The sequence below is a fragment of the Caretta caretta genome, chromosome 3 (genome assembly GCF_965140235.1).
Source record: "Caretta caretta isolate rCarCar2 chromosome 3, rCarCar1.hap1, whole genome shotgun sequence".
Classification (NCBI taxonomy): domain Eukaryota; kingdom Metazoa; phylum Chordata; order Testudines; family Cheloniidae; genus Caretta; species Caretta caretta.
Window position 1 is genome coordinate 204,668,941 of NC_134208.1, and position 20,494 is coordinate 204,689,434.

The 20,494-nt window shown below is 45.8% G+C and overlaps 1 protein-coding gene and 1 long non-coding RNA gene across 5 annotated transcripts in view; one reads left to right on the top strand and one right to left on the bottom strand.

Annotated features, from left to right (window-relative positions):
- LOC125633352 (somatostatin receptor type 4) overlaps positions 1 to 20,494 on the bottom strand; it is a 138,731-nt gene that overhangs the window by 98,318 nt on the left and 19,919 nt on the right. Inside the window, exon 2 of one of the 2 annotated variants that reach the window (XM_075127258.1) lies at positions 17,777 to 18,458. The exons of the other annotated variant lie outside the window; for it this stretch is intronic. The gene's annotated coding sequence lies outside the window, so the exon portion shown is untranslated. Of the gene's footprint in view, positions 1 to 17,776; positions 18,459 to 20,494 lie in introns of those variants that run through there. 2 annotated transcript variants of the gene reach the window in all.
- On the top strand, positions 10,905 to 16,471 carry LOC142071469 (uncharacterized). 3 transcript variants are annotated; one of them, XR_012667501.1, is made up of 3 exons: positions 10,905 to 10,967; positions 14,052 to 14,156; positions 16,147 to 16,471. It is a non-coding gene; the product is annotated as an uncharacterized LOC142071469 (long non-coding RNA). The 3 variants fall into 3 exon arrangements; XR_012667502.1 differs by having other exon boundaries at positions 16,150 to 16,471; XR_012667503.1 differs by lacking the exon at positions 16,147 to 16,471 and adding an exon at positions 14,888 to 15,041.

Consider the following 20,494-nt stretch of genomic DNA (forward strand, 5'->3'; position numbering starts at 1 on the left):
ACTATCTAATTTAGGCTGGTGATCTGGAGAAGAAAACAGAAATGTGGTTATATCTGACAGAAGTGCAATAGGGTGGAAGTGAACTGCTGATTCTGTAGCGCAGTCATTGCTATAACATGGTCAGAAACCACTATTATTGCTATTGATGTTTATTATGGTAGTGCCTTGGGCCTAACCAAGATTGTGCTAGGCATTATACAAGCCCAGGGTAGAGAGTGCTATTACACTGAAGAGCTTAGAATCTAAACAGGATGGATAGGGGAAAGAGATCCAAAAATCATAGTTTGTCCATTCTTTCAGTCAGCCTACATTCAGACCTACCATTTACTGCCGTGGGATTTCTCAACCAAGAGCTTGAAGTCAATGGAAAGACTTCCACTGATTTCAGCGGCCTTTGGATCAGGCCCATATTAGTTATTTTGGCCCTTACTTGTCACAGGTGCAGTAGATCGCAAATGAACTGGGACACTGTCAGGGTAAGCCAGGGCATCGCACTCCCTGGGACCAGTGCTGAGATATAAAATCTCCACAAGGATCGTTCTGGGCCTCTGAAGTTTCCCCCAGGATCTGCAGACCCCCTTTTTTCTGTGGGGCAGGGAGTATGGAAAGATTTGGAGGAAAAGGTGTCAAATAACAAAATATGATGCACTCTGCAAGGATTAACATGGCTCTCTCAAATCTACCATGTTCCCCAAAGTGTCTCACGCTGCAAAAACAAGTGCTTTAAAAATGCCTTTTCATTTCCCTTGTAGAAGAGTGACTCACCAGCCAATGTGCCCCCTCATGGCTGGGCATAGCTTATTAGACTGTCCTCCTCTGACACCCCTTGCTGACAGCCACTGTGCCTCTTCTTAATACTATGGTCCAATGGCCTTACACCAGGTCTTCAGCCCATCTCTGAGCTCAATGGTCCTTACACCTCATATATTGGGGGGACTTTCACAAACTTAGGCCCTTCCTGTACTCTGGGTTCCAGTCTACTGGCCCTGTAACAAGCACCTAAGGTCTGCACCCTCAGCCCCCTTTCTGCTTTCCTAGACTACTTCTTACCTCAGCCTGTTTCTAGGACCTGTTCCCAAGCCCCTTTCTGGGGTCACTCTTCCACAGGCTCTTCTCCCCTTCCCAGTCTCCGCAGAGGTCTTTCCCGCTATTGCACAGAGTGACACCTCCTAGATGATTCCTCCCTACCAGTTTAATTCTCTCTGTCTCTGAAGTCCCAGCCCTGGGCTGGCTCAGGGGTGTCTCTTATCAAGGCCTATCACAAGAGCTTACTTCAATCTGGTCCTTACCAGAGGCTCCTATCCCAGAAGAGAATCCCTAAGACTTCTACTGCCCTAGAATCCTTCCTCTATTAGTTACCCTACTTCTACTGGGACTGATCCTTAATTAGGCCTGGCCCATCTTTCTGGTGCAACTGGATGGGCTAATTGCTCTCTGGCTTCAATTAGCTATCTCTATACCAGTGTAGAGTATATGTCCCATCACATACCCTCCCCCTCTAATCTGTGCCCGTTTTCATTATTTTTATCTTTTAGTCCTTTCTTGGCATTTGACTCTCTCAGGTCCCTTCAAAGTCAGTAGGTGACCTTCATGTCTAACCAAGTACATTGCAGTGCTGTTGCCTGATCTTTAGATTGCATATTAATTATATTGATTACTTAAGAGTCCCCAGTTATCACTTCGAGGGTTGCCAGGTTCTTGCCCCAAGTTCAGGCCCAGTATTATTCAAATTATTATACTGGTGGGAACCCTGACGTGCACAGTTGCACTATAGGAACTCTTATATTTACAAATAGAGTTTATTCATACATTTAGCATAGTCACAAACACCCCAAATCAGTAAAGGTAGATAGAGGTACTACAGAATGTCCTTCTCCACATCTGTATAATCACACCATCTCCTATAGAACAACGTGAAATGTTAGCGGTTATCATCCTCATCACCATCACCTTCCCCATCATCACCAGTGGTCATCATCCTGGCACCTCCCAAGGACTACACCTCTCTCTCATACCACGCCTAGGCTGGGATGCCGTTTTTGTAATATGTTACGCTGACACTGTTGTATTTGATGCATATTCAGTAGGGGATTTTTTTCCCCTTCCTTATTTGTATTTCCTCACCTTGCTAATGTTGGAATGTTTTTTTCGTACAGGTTAGTATATCAATGATCTCAACTTATTATCATATATGTCCATTCATTACCATGGCCCTTTTGTGGTTAGGTATCACATTTGTTATTTCTGTCCTAACCGAGTATTTCGGTTCTTTCCAAGTTGTGGTGTACATGATAAGTTTAAAAGGGTATGAACTTAGGAAAGCCCCTGTGCCAACCTACTTTAACGCATCCTCTATGTTATAGGTCACAGCCATACATGGACCTTATGCTTTAGCTCTTCACCATCTATCTAGGTGAAAGGTCCCAAACATATGTATTCTAACCTGGCCTTAGCTCGCCATACAGGATGTGGCCTGCAGGTCCCTTGTGTTACAGACAAAATATACTCTAATATAGACCTATAAACCTATTATAATAAAATAATCAAACCCATAAGAAAATAAGAAACTTACAAGAAAAGATATATAAGCAAGCAGGCTAGCCTTAAATATATCCCATGTACCTGTAACCAGTTCGTTGCCAGGACACTTCTGTGGTTGAATTATTTATGTCAGAACTTCCCCTTAAACTCTATTTTCAGCTCCCCAAATACTTGCGGTTTTCCATTGGACCATTTATCTGTGCAAAGTTTATCTGTTCAAAGTTTATAGGTTTCAAGCCTTATGCTAACTTGCTGAAGCTAATGTCTTACAGAATACAGGCCTGTAGGTTTCTTGCATTACTGCTGAATATAATGCAAAGCAATAAATATAATAAAGGCAAACTAGCCCACTGGGCTACAGTGCTACTTGTGACAATGTGACCGAAGGAAGGATCCAGATTGCTAGGAAGACAAGAATTAATGTTTTTTAAAGATGAACCCAGAGAACTTCCCAGGTTAGGAATCTGCTGTTCTCACTTATGTCTCAGAGGATGTTAGAGTCAGCAGAGAGATCGCGAGAAGGAATAATAGTCTGACCTCCCTGAATGTGCAAGATTTGAAGCTTTCCTTCTCCATATCCCCCAAAATACTGGGGCGCAGACAAGTTCAACACCTGTATCCATTGTAGGTACGGTTATACATCAGCCACCCCTGTTACATCTGAAGCATATTCCTGTAATGGGGCACTGGTCTTTTATGGCCAGAGGAGGTAGTTTGAGAGGCCAGTCATCCCGCTGCGTGTCCTGGGACGTAAATGAAGTAGTCACTAGAACAAAAGAAGTTGGTCCCTGAGGAACAGTTCATGTCTGGTAGGGGGAAGGTATGGGAAAAACTCAGATTACTGTTCCTTTAAGGGCCCAGGAGCCTGGGTGGAGCAAGCCTCCTCTCTCTGCCAGCCAATCCAGACAGAGGTTTGAGGTTATTACACCCAGCTGGGAAGATTAAGGGAGTGGTGGGATGATTCTGTGAGCCTCTCAAAATGAGGCTTCAAGCCCAGGCCAGCAAGAGCTGCTAAGAGCATAGGAAGAGGGTTGTGAGAATCTCATCTACAGGAGTGAGTTTGTGGGCTGGGAGATCAGAACTTGAACCATTCAATTCCCAAAGGCAGGCTATAGGAACACTGATCGAAAAGGAGCTTGCTTTGGGAGCTAAACTATGCTGAATCAATTAGATCCTAGGAGAGGGGGAATACTGTTCTAAAGACTCTTGCTGTGAGTGGGTTATTTCTGGGAGCTCAAAGGGAAACTGAGGCAAGGAGGTCCTGGGATGGCACCTGTCCACAATGCTCATTATTTTTCTAAAATGGATTAGGATGGCAGTATGAGAAACAAAAGATGCACAGTACAGGTCCCAGATCCTCACTGGTATAGCTCTCTTGTCTTCAATGGTGTTGTGTTAACTTACATGGCCTCTTCTATTGTAGAAGATGTTTTTCTTCTGCTGTGTGTTTTTTCTCTTCTTTTGCTATCTCACTTGGTTTCCCCCTCATGCTATGGCACTGATGATTAGTGTTTGTAGTTGTATGCAGTCATCAGATAATTAATCTAGCAATCCCTTTTGGGAGGCACATGGGTGAACTGGATTTCAAACGTTACTTCTCTAAGGCCTGATTCAAACTCCATTGAAGTCAGTGGGAGTGTTCCCATTGACGTAAGTATGTTTTGGATTGAGCACCTAATGATTTGTATATTTGGTCCTTTTCCCTCAAATGAAATTCTAGAGCTGCCTGTTAGCTGAGCAAGATGTCAGTCTGTCATTTCTCTAGGCAACTTCTATATGTGCTCAAAACCACAATGAAATGGCAGAGCTGTCAGCTGATACACATTGTAACTCCCTCAATAGAAGAACTAATATAAATGTAACAATTTTATAAATAAAAATATAAAAGTAATCTGCCTAGTGGTGTATGAGTCAGAGCCTCTGTCATCATGGTTAGGGATCCACCCCCGCTCACGTACATCTGCTTTCATATCAAGAGGATTAAAAACGTTTTCATTTGCCGTTACCACCCAGTTCTTCTGCATTTAACCTTTGCTTAGAGCTGGGACAGCTCATTGCCATGCCATGCCCCTTGACCAAATTCACTGTTTTCTGTGATGCTAAACCTCAAGTGTGACACATGACCTCAGGAGTGAGTAGAGTGGGAGGAAACTGGGTGACAGTGAAAATCTACCCCCAAGGGTATGTCTTTCCCTGCAGACTTAACTGGAATGTGGATCATTGGAGTTATTTTTCTCCTGTTATTTTGCAATGCAGCTGCTTCCCCTCAAACTGACACTCAAGTTGCTGTGTCCACACTGATGCTGTACTCACTCGTGGTGTAGAGCTGGGTGAAATTTTTTGATTGAAACTGTTTTTGGCAAAAAATGCCAATGTAGCAACATAGAAATACTTCCCCAGGGTACGTTGATGTTGCTGAATTGTTTCAGCCAGGAAAACCTGAAACAATTCCCGAAAACCTAACTTTGTTTTGATGCTTTCTGAAAGAAGCATTTGGATTTTTCAATTTGAAATGACTTTGTTTTGAAATTTCCTTTTAATTTTATTTTTAAAATGTTTAAAGTTTTTAAAAAATCCCTCAAAATCAAAACAAAACATTTCATTTGACCCCAAAAGTGTGTTTTTTGTTTTTTTTTTTATTCACCAAAAATTTAAAAAAACTCACTTCAGATCAATCCCCCCCGAATTGCCGGTCAACTCAAATCAGCTATTTACCCAGCTCTACGAGTGTGTGGCTCTAAGATTTCTGGGGGCCCGTCGCACGGTTCTCAGCACTGTAGTCAGCTGAGCTGCTCTGTGAATTCTTTTGCTGTGTATCATGGGAGAACTTGTTTGTTCTTCCTGGCCACATAGTTGAGAACTCTTTCAAGTAAACCACTTGTGGCTTGGTGCACTTCCATTTTGTCTGTGGCCTCTGTTCTAACCGGTGACAAGGCACCCATTCAGGTCGGAGGAAAGGCCTGTACTAAATGTGGGCACGATTGCAGCTCTCACTTGATAGATGCCCCGGATATAGCGGTAGCACCCCCTCTATAGTCGGAGTTTTCACAGAGAATGAGAATATACTTTGGCGTCTTATTTTCTGGGATAAGCATCCATGCTAACGAGTGTGATCATCACGTGGTGCACATCCATGCATCCATTTATAGGGAAAATGGGCAGGATTTTCTCTTACTCATTTTAATCAAAATGAATGCAAACAAATACTGTTGATGTTCCTGTGTCCTGAGAAGTAAAATTTACTCTCAATATTACATCACCTCAATATTCTTGTCATGCACAAGGGGGATTTTTTAAAGAATATGTCCATCACCCATGTCAGAAATGTTGGGAGCCCCTTATGTAGGCAAAACTCCCATAGTTGTAGGTTATTTTAATAGGGTGCCCATTAAACCTGCTCACAGCAAATCTAACCAACAAGTCAATTACATTTACACCCACCTGTAAAGGGCCTTTACACTGCCAGAGACATGTAAAAAGGCACCTATGTAAATGAGAATCAGACCCATAATAACTAAACTGTATTCAGCCAATTGGACTCTGACTTCAAAGGGCCTAGTTCAAAGAGGTCTAGCCTGTGTTAACTTCCAAAACAGGCTAACTGAGAATCCAAGTTTAATTTCCCAATAGGAAATTCTTGGAATGATGAATCTTTATTGTTAACATGTTAACAGCACATGGATTATAAAACTCTTGCAGCTGGGCCTATTGCAGTGATGGAGACCCCTTGGGATAGGGAGTCCACTCTACACAAGGCCTGGAGGGTAAATTAGGCCAGTTAACCTTTCAGCCAGGGGTTCTCAATCTTTTCCTTTAGTCCCCACCCCATGCTCTAAAAACTGCATGGCCCACCTTTGCCCCAACAACTGGTTTCCTACATACCCAGTAGATTAAAAGCTGTATTCGATTGATAGTTATACAGTTAAACACAAGCGCACACATCTAGAATATAAAAAAGAAAAGGATAACATAAGTGCAAAAATAAACAGAACTATTATTTTTGTTTTACTTACTCGGGGGGAGCTCGTTGCTGGTGCTGATGCACAGGCTGGGTGGCCCGCTGAGGTGATCCGGGGGTGGAGGTGGTCCATCCTCCCTCTCTCAGCCCTGCCACCTGGGGCCAAAGTCCGGTTTATTTTGGCAGACCCCATTAAAGCTGCTCACCCACCTCCCCCCTCAAGTGGGCTGCAGACCCCTGGGTGAGAACCGCTGTTCTAGGTGGAGGAAAGCCAGGAAGCACTAAGGGCTAATTGGCTGAGGGAGTCCAGCTGCGGGAGGGGCTGGGCTGGGTTTAGAAAGCCAGGAAGCTGGCAGCAGAGGGGCGCTGCAGGGAAGTAGTCTGCCGTCACCTCCCTTCCATAGGCGCCAGGTTTGTATAATTTTTGGTGGTGTCCCAAACAGGTCCAAGCAGAGCCATCCCATCTACAGGAGGGACTGGGGCAATTGCCCCAGACCCCGTGCTTTGGGGGGCCCCATGCTTCAGGGGGACATGGGGTCCAGGGCAGCCTGGGGAGTTAGCAGGGGGGCTGGTGCGGGCAGCAGCAAGCAACCTGGCCCCAGTCCCCTCCACCCTGCCCCACACGCACAGCTCCCGGCATTGCTCAGGGGAGGAGGCAGAAGACGGAAAGAGGTGGGGCAAGGGCTGGAGCTTGGGGGAAAAGGAGGGTGGGGGCAGAGCAGGGGCAGGAAGAGGCGGGGTGGGTCACTTGCTCCTGCCAGTGCCAGCTCCCCCGCTAACCCCCCAGGCTGCCCTGGACCCCGGGTCCCTGTGAAGCGTGGGGCCACACAGAGTGTGGGGCCCTGGGCGGTTGCCCCAGTCCATCCTATGGACAGGATGGCTCTGAAAATTTAAGCCCAAACATTGGTGGAGCTGGGCCCACATTCCTGAATATTGCTGGAGCATGGTCACCATGGACCCATATAACTCGCCACCTATGCTCCCCTCTCCCCGGGAATGTGGTTGGGGCTGTAGAGGCAGGTAGCCTACGGTTAATCCCTGTGAGGAGGAAGTTTGGGCTGGCAAACTCAGAGGAGTGGGGAGAGCCAGAAGGTACAGAAGAGGCTCAGGAAAAGGCAGCAAGATTCAGGAGGGAATCAATAGACCTTGGCTGCGGACGAGAGGGTCCCTGAGGTGCAACCCAGAGTAGAGTGTGGGCCGGGGTTCCTCTAGTAGCCCCTGCGGAAGTGACACCATCAGGGCAGTGCTGGAGGAGACTGCCGGAGTGAGACTGTTTGTGCAGAAGGACTCTGGGATTCCCAGAAGGGGAAACCACGCAGTGACCTGGCCAGAGGGCCGAGTCACGATGAGGAGGCTGAGAGAGGAGGAGACAGCGATGGAGTGCGACTGCTGGAAGGGGCATTGGCCTGGCAGAGCTAATCCTCAGACCCGTTGGGAGGCGGCGGCAGCCAGCGGTGAGCTGAGCACCCGGTCACATCACTCTTTCCTCTGATCGCGTGGCACAGTATGGAATCTTCACTAGTCGCTCTGGGCCAGATTGTCCATTGTACTAAGTCCCCTTTACGCTGCTCTGGCAGCCTAAAGGGGCTATAAAGCAGGCATTAATTACATTGGTATCTATGTAAATGAGAATCTCTCTCTCTTTTTGCCATGTTGGCTTTACGTTTCCTCAGTTGTCTGAGGTCTCCCCCTGCCCCAGTGTCTCTTCCTCTGTCTTGCAACAAAGTCAGAAGACATCTGAGTTCAGGGGAGAATGTCATTCTTTGTCCTGAATATCCTGGCTTTTAATAACTTTGTTTTCTCATAACGACAGCTGTCTTTCAATAGCAGCTATTCCCAGCAGGAACCATGGCAGCACCGAAGTCCCACGTTACAGAGGGACTGCTAGAGAACTGAAGAGAGACCCCCTTGTAGCAATAGGCATTGGGACTAGAAGTAGTCTTGGGACTTCTAGGGCCTCTTGTGAATGAGCCTTATCGTCCACAATGCTGACCGCCTCCTAGGAAGCAAAGAGTGGGAGCTGCATGCGCTGCATATCTCCCAGAAGACGCTTAGCACTTGATTCTGCACTGCTAAAGGGAATGGGCCTGATTCTCCATTCCCGTGCCCCTTATATAATCCTTTATAAAACAGGGGTGAAACACAAGCACTGGCATACGTGAACAGAGAATGATGATTTGGCAGCATATTGTACCGACTTGGCAGAGGTATAAATAACTACACGAGAGGTATGGCACTGGAGAATCAGGCCCAGTGGGAGTTCTGCCACTGAGTTAATTGTGCAGGATTGAGCCCAATATTTAGAGTATGAAGCATTGGGCAAACTGGTTCTAAACGCTTCAAATGTCTTCAGAAACATGGGCCAGGTTTCTTCAGTGTTGCATGTTCTCTTCTGGAATAGAAACCTGGCAGGTCAGGCATAGGGCTCGGTCTTTTATGTATGAATTTTTACCAAACTCTGCTCACTACACGCAACACCTGTTTAGGGGAGTCTTTTTTTTTTTTTCCCCACTGACTTCAGTGGGCTTTGGATCAGACCTGAAAATCCTAAAACCCTCTTTTCAGCATTTGGTTCAGAAGGCAGCACCCTCGATTCTCAAACGTGCTTCTATACGAGGCTGATTTCATCATCCTCAGTATGGCCAAGCTGCTGAACCCTGTGTTTGGTCCATTCTACAAGCTCCTCAGGAAGAAAGCCAAAAATGAGCAGAGATTCTTGTGCTATTTCCTTCTTGTGGTCAGTCATGCTGAAATGACTTAATATTTTTTCATTGTAGTTCTAAAATGTTCCAAGACAGGTGAAAGTTTGACTTGGACGGGCTTCTGTAGTGTTCCTAAACTGGCCCACATTTCTGTATAAAAAAGGGTTGGGATTTCCTTTTCGGCTGTCTAGGTACAGCATCGTAACTGGGGATTTCTGTGGCTTTTCAAAAAAGACAAAAAAAATCTGTCATGCTTGTCTGTGTATAACCCATCTGCATTCAAAAGTTAAGAATCTTATTTTAAAATCAAACCAAAAAAACCTTGACATAGTCTCATCAAGCAACCAGAGGTCAGGGAAAATTATTGGAAATATTCCCTATCGGCACTCCTTTGATATAAAATTTATGACCGTTTTAGATGACTCAGTTTGAGATGACTCAGATGAAAAAAATTAAAGGTCCCTCTTTTGTTATCACAGTTGACAGCCGGCAGTGTGTTACTATAACTTTGTAAACTGCACTGCAGTATGATTGAGAGACTGCTTTTAATCAAGCCTCACAAAGGGGAAAGAAGTACATCTGGGGGAAATGTTTCTGTGCATGTCATAGAGTTGAAGGCCGGAAGGGTTCACCAGATGATCTAGTCTGACCTCCTGTGTATCACAGGCATGGGTGGCGGGTAGGGGAGGCTGAGCATCCACAAACAGCCAGGAGTGGTCCCGCTCACACTCTGCCCTCAGGGCTCTGCTTCGGCTGGGCTCCAGGGGTTAGGGCCAGGCCACTCGCCTTTCCTGGGGGCGCTGTGAGCAATAGCCAGCCTGGGGTGGGGGCTGGCAGCCATGGGGGTGGGGTGGGGAGCTGGCTTCCAGGGCAAACAGAAGGGGCAGAGCCTTGGATGGAAGGGGTGGGACTGGGGGCTAGCGTCCCCCAGCCAGCGGTTCATGCGCCGCCCATGATCACTGGCCTCCAGTACCACCCAGCACCCACACACTAAATCCAATAACCGAAATTAAACCAAGTATTACAGCCCACAGGAGTCTAGGCTGTCTTGCCACAGGCAGAGAATAGGAGGAACGGAAGTGCACCAGTGCCCGAGGCCTCACAGTGACAGGGAAATTATTAAATGAGATACACCCAGATAATCCTGGTAAGTCCCCTGGACCCATGGGCGGCACGTGAACCACTGGCTGGGGGAGGTTAGCCCCTAGCCTAACCCCTTCTGCCCAAGGGCCTGCCCCTTCCACGCCCCCCTCCCTCCCATGGCTGCTGGCCCCCGGCCCAGGCTAGGGCCCCCAGTGCCAGGACGGCGGCAGGGCCCCAGACCCAGAGCGCCAGGAGGGCAGGCCACCCACAGGGAGACTGGAGCCATGCCAAGCAGGAAGCGGGGGTGCAGGGCCTGAGTGTGGAGTGTGGACGGGGCCACGCCTGGCTGTTTGGGGAGGCTCAGCCTCCCCCAGCCTTTGCTACCTGCTGCCCATGCCTGCACCGCCATGCTGCAGAAGGCGAAAACCCCCAAATCAGACTGGGAAATCCACATGATCAGATGCCTATGGTGGTTTGAGTTAGTTGAAACTGAACATGAGCAGAACAAAAAATTATGATTAAAGGGAAAGCCAACGCCCATAGAAACTTTGGTGCTCTGCAGCTGTTCAACTGAGGAGCAAGGAGTAGGTGTAGAATCTCACACTTTGTTTCGTCTTTTCCAGTTGAGCTGGTTGGAAAATGCCATCCTTTTCCTGAGAAAATTTTGAAATCACTTTCATCAGGTAGGTTTCAAAAGAATAATTTTTCAGCTTAAAAAAATTGTGACTTTTTTTTTTACGGATTTCCTCCCCCCCTCCCAAAAAATGAATTTTTGTTTTAATGTTCAGATTTTAGTTTTTGTTCTGCCCCTCTGCCCCCCCCCACCTCATTTTGCCATTAAAAATGGGGAGGAATGGGGGGGGACAAATTACAGAAAAATCGGAATCTGAAAATGAAAAATGTTTATTTAATCAATAACTTTTTTGTTGTTTTTTTTTAAAAAAAGGCATTTTGGGGAAAGTTGAACTAAAGATGTTGACCTGCTCTGTCTTAGAGCCACATTCTGCCCCTTTGCTGCTGAAAACTCTTCAAGTATGAAAGCAGCACAGATGATTGTATCCTTCCTTTCTGGAAGATCTGTTGCCAAATGCTGATGGGGTTTTTCTCCCAATGAGGTTTTTTTTTCTGAATACAGGCATGTTTTAAGTACATTATGGCAATGTTCCCTTTAAAAGCAAACAGAGAGAATCTGGAAGGATGACAAAGATTATGAGTAAACTGTGCCCCTTTTGGGTGAAGTATTGAGCTGGGCAAAAAAAATTTCAGGGCACCAAAAGTACTGGGAATCTGGGTTAAATTGGGTGAATAGTTTTGGTGGGAAGAAAAGGATTTTTTTTAATGTCAAAACCATTTTCAAATTAAATATTTCAACGTTTTGCTTGTAAATGACATATTGTTGTGAAGTTTAGCGATATTTTTAAGGGATGAACCCCCCCCAAAATGAAACAGTCTTCCAAAAAATCTTGATCTTGGATCAAAATACCAGCTGAAACAAAAACCTGAATTTTTTAGTTTTTTTTTTCTTTTCTGTGTGTCTTTGATCCATCATTAATTTTTATTTTTGTTTTCATGAGAAACCCCCTCAAAATTAGTTTCTCCTTGAAACCAAAATTGTGGGAGGATTTTTTGGTTGAGCCCCCCATGGCAAAAAAGTCAATTATTCACTCAGCTCTAATTATACCTAGGGAGTAATTGGCAGCTGTCTTGTAAGTCTTTCTTTTCTGGGCTTTTTCCTCCTCTCTCTGACACCATGAGTAATCATTTGCACCTATGCAAAGTGAATGTAAAGTATGGTAGCTTTGTACATCCACTTGGCACATATATAACCACAGCCTTTTCCCCAGGATTGACCTTGACCAGTAAAATTTGGGTAAATGGTGTTAACCTGCGTCTACACTAAAGGTGCTTGTTACAACAGGGTTCCATCACTATCCCTGACCTAGCCTCAACCCTCTTTCCTAACCCAGGCAAATCCATAGTGCTGAAATGAAATCATGCAAACATTTTTTCTTTTATGCATTAGGGCTGGAATTTTCAAAAGGGCGTAAGAAACAAACGTGCCCGAGTCCCAATGAAAGTCCCTAATGGAGCTGGTAGGGAAATGGATTGTTTCCACTGCAGAAAATTTAGATGAAAATGGACTGAAATGAAAAACTGAAAATCAAACCTTCTCACTTTGGTGCCAAATTCTTCTTCTTCTTCTTCTTCTTTTTTTTCTTCAGTGAAAAATAAAGTTTTCAAGGAAAGCAGTCACTTCCCGTGGCAGAGTTTTCAGTTAAATGAAAATTAACTTTCCAGAGGAGAAGTTTCACTGGAAACTTTCTGACCAGCACTAGTCAACAGGAGTTGGGTGTCTAACTCCTTTATATGCTCTGGCAAATCCCACCCTTGATAGCCATTACTGGTTACCACCCCATCTAGCCTCCAGTAGAAACCAGTTGTGAGAGTCAACAGATTCTAATAGTCGCTGGGAATTTCTGGTAGGAAAGTGTTCCTTCCTAGCCCTCTGAGGGAATTTATTTACATCCTGAAGCATGAGGCTGGGCACAGTGTAGTTCTTGGTGAACTGATGACTTTGCAAAGATTTGGTAGTCCCAGGAGTGCCCTAGATAGTTAGTGAAATCACTGTTCAGCTTATAGGTCTGTATTGCACACCACCTGCATATTCGTGTTCTTGAGAAAACGTTATGGATCTGCCTCTCTACTGTGTTACTCCGGTTGTGTGACGGTCTATAGCCATTGAAACCAGTGGGATCACCCAGAGTCGTAATGCAGCGGTGAATCAGGGCCTATCGTTCTGTACATTTCATCACTGTCGGCTGAATTGCAACTCCTGGAACACAACTGTCATAAAAATAAAGGGAAGGGTAACCACCTTTCTGTATACAGTGCTATAAAATCCCTCCTGGCTAGAGGCAAAACCTTTTCACCTGTAAAGGGTTAAGAAGCTAAGATAACCTCACTGGCACCTGACCAAAATGACCAATGAGGACACAAGATACTTTCAAAGCTGGAGGGGGGGAAACAAAGGGTCTGTCTGTCTGTGTGATGCTTTTGCCAGGAACAGATCAGGAATGCAGTCTCAGAACTTCTGCTAGTAAATAATCTAGCTAGAAATGCGTTAGATTTCCTTTTGTTTAATGGCTGGTAAAATGGCTGTGCAGAATGGAATGTATATTCCTGTTTTTGTGTCTTTTTGTAACTTAAGGTTTTGCCTAGAGGGATTCTCTATGTTTTGAATCTGATTACCCTGTAAGGTATTTACCATCCTGATTTTACAGAGGTGATTCTTTTACCTTTTCTTTATTAAAATTCTTCTTTTAAGAACCTGATTGTTCTTAAGATCCAAGGGTTTGGGTCTGTGTTCACCTGTACCAATTGGTGAGGATTTTTATCAAGCCTTCCCCAGGAAAGGGGGTGTAGGGCTTGGGGGGATATTTTGGGGGAAGACGTCTCCAAGGGGGCTCTTTCCCTGTTCTTTGTTTAACACGCTTGGTGGTGGCAGCATAGGATTCAAGGTCAAGGGGAAGTTTGTACCTTGGGGAAGTTTTTAACCTAAGCTGGTAAGAAAAAGCTTAGGGGGTCTTTCATGCAGGTCCCCACATCTGTACCCTAAAATTCAGAGTGGAAAAGGAAGCTTGACAACGACACTGCCCAGTGCGTCGCACCCTACGCCGTACAGAAGCAACAGTGTCCTTAGACTTTCTTCACTGTCTGCTGCTGTTGTGGAAACGCAGGGAAATGATGATTGTGCTCATGTTTTGCAGAATGGCAGCCAGAGACGTAATAGGTCAGCGGACCTCAGGAGGCTGACTCAGGAGGCTGACTGATATGCTCCTTTCCCCTTTAGGAAGACCATGGCAGGTGAAAGGGTAAGGGGGTGCCTTGTGCGAAACAGGAAGTGGAGAAGATATTTTGCAGCTCTAATTACTGTTCTGTTCTAAATTAAAACGCAACTTCTAAAGCAAAAACAACACTGCAGGGAAGCCACAGGGAAAGCCACAGGAAACCCTGGGCAACATGTGGTGGAATCTGAGGTTCTGATCCAGCAAAGCATTTAAGCATGTGCATAACTTTAAACATGTGAATAGTCTCACTGCAGTCAATTGACAATGGGCATGCTTAAATCTAAACTCATACTTAAATGCTTTTCTGGATTGTGGTCTCATTTCTTAGAGCGAGAGACTGCCAAGTATGCTCTACCACTGTGAAGTGGGAGGGAGGAGAGATAATTTGTAGGAGATTTTCAACTCCTTTGCGGCATTGCAATTTGCACTGCTGAGCTGGAGCTCTTCTGGAGTAGGCTGACCTATTCTCTGAATAGGTCAATGTACCACGGAGCAGGAAGCTGCAGCCTTCCTGAGCCCAAAAGGCCAGGCGTATTTTGCTGGATCTGCCCTTATTTGTACATGATTACATAATGTTATTGCAGAACTCACCAGGTGGCACTGCTACACATAACCCTGCAAAAAACACTTTTAGGGTATGAGCAGTGTTCAGTTTTGAAGAAATGCTGAATTGTTGTTAGCATTATGATGGATATTCTTTTGGGTGAGCAGCAGCAAACAACAAGAGAATTTTCTCTTTGCTTTAATCTCTCCAGAGTCAATTTTGGGGGTGGAGTGGCTTCCTAGGAACCAGGTGTTGGAGTTCAGGCTGCGATTTCTGGAAGAAGGGATTGCTTGCATGCTGTTTGTGACCACCTCTGTTCAAGGACTGGAATGTATCATTTAAATAAACAAGTTACACTAGGAAAACTTTGATTCCATGTCATGGATTTCTCCTCCAAAGGGGAAGCTGATCACGAACTGATAAAAGACAGGAAACAAAGGGTAGGAATAAACGGTCAATTTTCAGGATGGAGAGAGGTCAGTAGTGGTGTCCCCCAGGGATCCATACTGGGACCAGTACTGTTCAACATATTATAAATGAACTGGGAAAAGGGTAAACAGTGAGGTGGCAAAATTTTGTATCATCTACAAACTACTCAAGATAGTTAAGTCTAAAGCAGGCTATGAAGAGTTACAAAGGGATTTCACTAGACTGGGTGACTGGGCAACACAATAGCAGATGAAATTCAGTGCTTATAAATTCAAAGCAATGTACACTGGAAAACACAATCCCAATTATACATCCAAAATGATGGGGTCTAAATTAGCTGTTACCACTGAAGAAAGAGATCCTGGAGTCATTGTGGATAGCTCTCCGAAAACATCTGCTCAAGGTGCAGCAGCAGTCAAAAAAGCTATCAAAATGTTAGGAACCATTAGGAATGGGACAGATAATAAGTCACTATTGCTGTCTATGAAAGGCCCCAAAATTCTGCTACCGCTCCTCAGCCAGGTAACAATCAGAAAACAAGGCAGCTGGCTCTTCACTGTCATGTTTAGCAAGAAATTAGCCAAAACTTTGCAACCCTAATGCTATTGTTTACAAAATGGCCAGGCTCTTTTGATATTGATATTGGCAATTAATGAACCCAGTGGGTTTGGAACGCCCCATTACCCCATCCCCAAAAGGCAATTGAGTTGGGGGAGGTGAACACCCACAAACTTCTCCAGCAGAGGTTTAGTAACCTCCTAGATAACTTGTTCGAACAGCCCATAGGCAAAATGGGGAGTCACCGGTCCATCTCCGCTCTGGATGGTCAAATAGCCCATGTCAGTCCTGAGTAGTCTTCTGCATGGCCACGGGGTAGCTGGTAAGTGTGGTAAAAGAGGGCAAGGATAGGGAGCATGTGAGGCAAGGAAGTTGCTTGCATGAGCTCTTCCCCCTCTGATTCAGCTTGGCCAACCGTGCAACTCACCAGAGGACAGAATTTTAGAGGTTTATTATTATTTTCCCCCGTCTCTATTTGCACAGCAGGAGCCAATCTCCACAACCTCCTGTAACCTCTGTGGCTTGGACTGGACTGGAAAAGGATCAGACGTACCGTGTGAATGAAAGAGAATAACATCATTGGAATGAACCAAGTAAAGAGTGATATTGATTTTTTTTTCCCTGCAGGGAATTCCAGAAGCTAACTGCTGTGATTCTGTTTTGTGGTAAAATACTGCTTTCTAAATTGAAGAAAAGGATCAAATACACTTTCCTCTGAATGACTGAGATTTATATGTTTGTTTTTAACTTTCCCTTTGTGCTGGCTGCCCTCTGACAGTACGGCTGAGCCTACATACAAAAATATCACTGGAAGGATTAAAGTTGGTAAAAGGTTATGCTTTCCCCAGCAAGTCAAATTGCACTGCAAAGGGAATGTAATGAAGCCTTCTCTTCACTGAATACATGATCTACGGTGTTGTGTGTTATTGGTTTTATTTATGTTTTGTAAAGTGTTTAAGAATTAGAAGGAATTAAGAGGGAAAATGGTGATAGGTGCAGAAAATATCTATAAATCTGCCTTGTTAGAAGCCTAGAGCCAAATCCTGGTTCAGATACTCAGATCTGCAGATGAGGACAGAATCTCCCCTGTAATTAATGGGGTACGTTTTTGTGCTTCAAGACTTGGAAATGTTGGTCCTGGAGCTGGAGTTACATTTCTGTGCTTCTGAGATGGATCGGAAGTGATCTCCATGATAACACGTCCGATTTCTACACTGGGATCAGGCCAGAGTACTCTTTTATGTCACTTCCTCCCCTCCCGCCCCCCAGCTCTTTCATTTTTATCTTGTACTGAATAGTCACTGCCAAATCCTTTGCACATGAGCTCCCCCTTCCCCTCCCCCCCAGACCAGCATAGGACAGCCACAGAGAGAGGCAGCACTGTTTTATGTAGAGTATCTCCCCTGGGGGGCAGCAGGTGCTCTGTTCTGGTGAGGCTCCACTGGGCAAGCATGTCTTCTGAAAGCATTCATTTACTTCTGCCTTCGCAGCCACGCCTTGGCCTCTGCTGCACATTACTGCAGCATAAAATGAGAACTTTAGGGCCTGATCCAGAGTCCAGGGATGTTCACGAGAGCCTTTCCATGGCCTCCAGTGGGCTTGGATCAGGCCTTTATGCTGCAGCTTTACAAAAGAAAGAATTAGGCAGTCATTGGTACTGCCATGTAACTGCATAGTATGGGGGTGGGAGTGGGGGTAGGGTGACCACCGGTCCCTAATTGGGCGGGGCAGTCCCGAAATGTAGATTTCAAGTCCCAGTCCTGGGCTGAATGACTCCAGGACAGCATTTGTCCCTGATTCCCCTTGACACAGTTCAAATTTACCGCTTAGCAAGGGTCAAACCATAGCAACTACAGCGCAGTGCAAAGCCCCGCCACTGCCACGCTATCCACAATGCTGACATAGTCCCGGAACGACTGACACGTGGTGTAGCCAATGTAAGACCTCCGTTATCATCCCAGTAGCATGTGACTTGTTACACGTCTCCCGGGTTTCCAAACAGCTGGAACTAATCTGCTTTGGCGATGCAGTCCAATGAAGAACAAGACACATTGGCAAATTGATATTTAGTTTTTAATTACCATTATTAAATATAGAATATAAAATGTGTACATATACTATAACTCCCTCTCCCCCTACTTTTTTAAATGCCATGCATTCTGTTTTTGCATTTTGAAAGGTGGGCGCCCTAGGGGAAGGGAGGGAGAGGAGTTGTGTATAGTCCTGAAAAATATCCTCTTTGGAGCCCAAATCATTCAGATTGCCAGCAACTGCACCTGTATGCTGGGCTCTGTTTACCATCCCAGGGGACATGTACATGCAGCTGGCACAGCATGCAAGTGGACAGCTTATGAAATTCTCTGACTAATCTAGAGGCTGAGTCTGGGTCAGCGCCGTTTGTTCGGGTTGGGTAACCAGAAGCTAACACGAAAACGCAGAGAGGAAATCCCCAAAGGCTGTCTCATCCGCTAATCCATTTTACCTCCACTCCCCTGCCTCCGCTTTATTTTGCAGTTAACCACTGTAGAATGCAAGGGGCCTGTGATGATCATTCATCATTATTAATATAATGCTTCAAGCAAGAGGTAATGTTTTCCAAGTCCCCAGCTGCTATGGGAAATTTCAGTAAATTCCCACCGAAGCTTTCAGGCTTCTTTCTCCTCTTCCAAAGAACAGAGAATCTTCCCCAGTCTAACCCTTTATTAAGGAGCCTGACACGCCAACGCGCGCCTGGCCTCTTTGTTACCCGCTTCATATGTCGAAGTCAAGATCTGCTGTTGCTGTATGTCTCTAGCCTACAAAAATGAAACAGCCTCCATTAGAAAGTGAAAGCATCTTGTTTTCCCTTAAGTGAGTTAGCAGAATAAAAACACTACTATATTGTAATGTGTTTAACCACCACTGCACTTACTTAACCGCAGCTCAGCATCCTTGGAGTGCACAATCAAATGCCATCTGCTGGCGGAGACAGGAGTTAAAACATATTAGAGAGAAGGCAGGGTGGGGTAATATCTTTCATTGGACCAACTTCTGTTGGTGAGAGAGACTAGCCTTCAAGCTACACAGAGCTTCTTCTTCAAAAATGTCGCCTTGCCACTGAAAAAACTTTCACGCCTACCTACCAATGGCTGCAATGCTGTTAAAATCCAGGTGTGAGATCCTGGCCCCACTGAAATCAAAAGCAAAACTCCCATTGATGTTAAGGGGGCCGGAATTTTGCCCCTGGCTTTTCCACTGGGGAACCCTCAAGAGCACACCTAGGGAGCAAAGCATATTGTGATGGCTGGCATGCACTTAACTGTCATGTCATCCACTCCGTGCTGGCTCTGCTCATGTGAAAAGGCAGCGCCGTGGAATTGAATTCCCTGCCCGTTCACAAGAATGGAGCAGACAGGCACGGGTGAGATGGTCCCTGGAGCATTCAGAGGATTATAAGAGGAGGTTGGGTTCAGAGCCTGGGTGGGATGGGGGAAGAGTTGAGCCAGGGGAGATTCTGAGCAGTGGGGAGTTTCTCTGTGTTGGGGGGAGGGGGGAGTCCTAGCCTGAGGAGTTGTGGATTTTACCTCCTCATGGGAGAAGGGGCTGAGCCCTGTGGGGTCAGATGGGATGGGGCAGCAGGGCTTGAGCTGGGACTAGGGACTTTCTGAACAAGAGGAGGCTGAGCTGGAGAAAAGGGGCTCTAGGGGACTGGGTGGAGAGTTCTGAGCTGGGAGGGAAGAGCATGGGGCAGGCGGCATGTGGGGGTGAAATGGGGGATGATGATGATGAGTATGGCTGAAGGGATGTGGGTGGGCATGAGGGCAACGGGCAGGAAAAGGTTAGAGTGGAGGGACAGTGAGACGAGAAGGCACTGAAGGAACTACAGAGGGGAACCCAGTGTTCTTCCACCATGTCCTTCACTGTGAAGTATCTCCGTTTATCATCCTCCACTATAACTCTCCCTCAACACCCCACCAGTCTCCTGGTTTTCCAGTGTGAAAATCTGGTCAAGCTCTAGGAAAGGTGGGAATCAGATGGGGGAGAAGGGTATGGACCCCCACCCCCACTTACATTGGGCACCAGCCACCGCTGCGTAAGGCACTGCTCCAAAACTAAAAGGAATGTCTTGGAGTGCTTCTATTATTTACATGTTCAGTAAAATCCTCCTCAACCACGGTGTACCAGAGTGACCTTTTATCACTGCTGAGAGGAATTACTGGCTAACAGAAGACACTATTTCTGTAACAGAGACAGCTGCAATCCTATGTGTTAAGAGTCTGCAGACTGGGATCTATTCCCAATTCAGGGACTGACTTACTGCCTAACCTTGAACAAGACACTTAGTTTCTCTGGGCCTCAGTTACCCTCTCTGGAGTAATGGGGATAGCAGAGCTCACCCACCTTTGTAGAGCACTTTGAGATGTGCAGGTCTGAAGTGCTATATTGGGGTTCTCAAACTGGGGGTCATGACCCCTCAGGGGGTTACAAGGTTATAATGTGGGGGGGTCACGAGCTGTCAGCCTCCACCCCAACTCCCGCTTTGCCTCCAGCATTTATAATGGTGTTAAGTATATAAAAAGTGTTTTTAATTTATAAGGGGGGGGTCGCACTCAAAAGCTTGCTGTGTGAAAGGGGTCACCAGTACAAACTGTGCGATATAGAATTGACTTTAGTATTATCACGGTAGTACTGTGCTGCTCCCTGAAACATTGCATAGGCAGTGCGTTACGGGACAGGCTGTGGAGTTGGTAAGTACTCTATACAGCAGAGTGGGAGCTGAACTTGCTGCGGGCCCACTCCGGCCAGTAAGGACAGCTGCAAGACACGTGGCATGTAGCCCTGTATGAGTAGT